Source organism: Dipteris shenzhenensis, chromosome 23 (genome assembly GCF_047967505.1).
Source record: "Dipteris shenzhenensis isolate YYH24624 ecotype China chromosome 23, Dip_SZ_1.0, whole genome shotgun sequence".
Classification (NCBI taxonomy): domain Eukaryota; kingdom Viridiplantae; phylum Streptophyta; class Polypodiopsida; order Gleicheniales; family Dipteridaceae; genus Dipteris; species Dipteris shenzhenensis.
In genome coordinates this window covers 4020999-4023917 of record NC_141618.1, presented here as the reverse complement: position 1 = coordinate 4023917, position 2919 = coordinate 4020999, and the positions used below count along the sequence as shown (strand labels likewise).

At 46.4% G+C, this 2919-nt stretch overlaps 1 pseudogene; it reads left to right on the top strand.

Moving 5' to 3' along the window:
* Positions 1-1557: 1557 nt before the first annotated feature.
* LOC147886882 (uncharacterized) lies at positions 1558-2558 on the top strand (annotated as a pseudogene).
* Positions 2559-2919: the final 361 nt, after the last annotated feature.

Genomic DNA, 2919 nt, shown 5'->3' with positions numbered 1-2919 from the left:
AAAAATTATCAGCCTCACACAGTAATGATGTTTAATTAAATGATAATTCATCATTGCTGCATTCTCATTAGCAATCGAATTCGTATGATAATCATTATAAGTCATGGTTCCTATTAACATCATAGTTTGGTAGCATTCCTATAGCCACTATGTCGTCCCATCATGGTGAATAAAATAAACGCATTAATTGTAATGATTTGAAATTAAAAAAATGAGTGCTAGCTAATAAAGAGGCAACATTAAGTACTTGGGTTGGTCGAGGACTTGTGGTGGTCCCTTGCTAGCAAAGGTGTTCTTTATCATGGAAGAGGGATGATTATTTCTACAAATATCAATGTGAACTTTAATTTTTATGAGAGCCCTTAAGAAAATTAAAGGCCAATAGACCCCTTTCATCAATGAAAGGGCCTATTAGCCCTTAATTTTCCTAAGGGCTCTCATGAAAATGAAAGGCCAATAGACCCCTTTTGTCGAGCCATGTCCATCTCTAAAGTGGATTTTGTTCGCACAACTGTTGATGTTGGTGGCCTGTTGATTCCGATCAAAGATGTCTGCAGCGCCTCTTCATTGTCTACAAAATGGACCATGATAGCCACCTTCATCTGCACTGCCAGTCTCATAGTTACAATGACAACACAAAGAGCCACGCTTGCAAATGCTACGCAAACACCCCCCACTACAAGTTTCCAATGTCGAGCGACTTTCCTTCCACGCAATGGAGTTTATAGAGTCATAAGTGTAGGGGTTGAGCTCTGTTTGGAAGGCAAATCTTGAGATAGAAAGACCAAAGCAACGTCTCCAAGAGTCACAGACATGCATACGTTCGGTAAGGAGGTGACATTGCCAAAGGTCACGCTACCATCGGCAGAGAAGAAAGCACAGAGTGGAACTGCTTGGGCGTATGAAGGATAGAGAGGTACATGAACGCTGATAGAGCTGTTTGGAAAGGTAATAGGTACTTGGGGAAGATTGGGATCATCGGTGGTAAAGTTGGGAGGTGAGTAGCTGCTGATAATACCCACGACAGGGCCCCCGAATTCGTATTGCAAGGGTAGCGAGTACACGGTGAAGTTGTATTGGCCTTTCATTTTCATGAGAGCGCTTAAGGCCTTAATAAAATGAAAGGGCCAAAGACTTCTTTCATCGATGAAAGGGGTCTTTTGGCCTTTCATTTTCATGAGCTCTCATGAAAATGTATAGCCAAAAGACCCCTTTCATCGAGCTCATGAAAATGAAAGGCCAAAAGACCCGACGAAAGGGGTCTTTAGGCCTTTCATTTTCTTAAGGGCCCTCCCTCCCTCCCTCGCTCTGCCTCCCTCGCTCCCTCGCTCTCCCACCCTCCCGCTCTGCCTCCCTCACTACCTCGCTCTGCCTCCCTCGCTCCCTCCTCCTCTGCCTCCCTCGCTCTCCCTCCCTCCCGCTCTGCCTCCCTCACTACCTCGCTCTGCCTCCCTCGCTCCCTCGCTCTGCTTCCCTCCCTCCCTCCCACTCTGCCTCCCTCACTCTCTCACTCTCCCTCCCTCGCTCCCTCTCCCTTGCTCTACCTCGCTCCCTTGCTCTCGCTCCCTCGCTCCCTCACTTTGCGACAAAATAAGAGGTAAAAATGAAAGGAAACACCAGCGACAAAAGGAAAGAAGAGCTCAAGAACTGAGGGATAAGTGCACTGGTTATTTGATGTCACGAAAACTTAAAGCCCTTTCGTAGCAGTTGGTAGCTATGGGTTTCTCTCAAGAGCGGGCTACCATGGCCCTTATTTTCAATGATGGTCATGTCGAACAGTCTGTAGCATGGCTTCTTGAGGGAGGCGAAGTTCAGGTGCAAGTACTGGTGGCAATCTGAAAATAGACATCTCTGAAGAGCTTGGACGGATTGCTGAAATAGAGAAGTACAAATTTGCAAGATCTGAAATTGAAAGAGCTATTGTTTCGTGTGAAGGAGATTTAGACAAGGCAATTGAATGTTTGCAAGCATGCAGTCGAAACTCATCCCCTGGTCGTTCTGAAGGGCACAATCTTCATGTGCAGACAAATTTAAAACTGGATCCCCCATTGTCCGTCCCAGCCATGCCTCACAGTTTAGGAGCTTTGCAAACTAGAGGCAATGGTACATTCCAGCCTGCTTACCAAACCAGGAGGGAAGAGAGAGATATAACCCACTTGAAAGGGTGGTTGCAAGGCAGTTCCGGACATTCTCATACTCGTCCAGAAGGATTTGCTAGAGGTTCCACTCATGGGAAGAATTTTCCAAATCCCTTGACTACTAAGCCGCAGAGGCCTTTGTCACCTGCTGAACAAAGGACATATGCTCAAGGTGCAAGACCTCCATCAGGCTCCCAGACAGCCTCTCCGCCCTATGTGTCGCCTTTTATTCATGCAGCTGACTCCAAAGTAGAGACTGGCCTCCTATTTGGCAGTGGTGGGACTGACTCCAAGATAGTTCGTAACACTAATAGAGAATCTTTTGTGAAGGCACCTTCAAAAGAGCCGTTAGTCACAACACAGCTACCACAACTTTTGTCTACAAGCTCAGGGGGCTTTCAACCAATTTGGCTTCCTTGAAGCTGCAAGAGAAAGGCAATTCTGGATGGAACATGGAAGAGGGGAGGGCATTTCAAGCAAGATCAGGAACTGCAAACCATGTGATAGACTCAAATGTTGGACTCGGAGTCTGAAAGGCAGCCCCTTCTGGACTTGGCATGCAAGATAAAGCCTGTGGTGAACCAGGAAATGCAATGGCTTTTGGAGGGCATGAGTGGATGTCACCTTTTGCAGGAAAAGATCTTATTACTCTCCCTCAGGCAGTCTTTTCGCCATCATTGTAGAGAGCCTTGTTGTCAGAAACTTCAGGCTGTGGCAGCCTTTCTTACTTCTATTGATGAGAACATCCTGCCATGTACACATTCACTGTTGCGTCTAACAT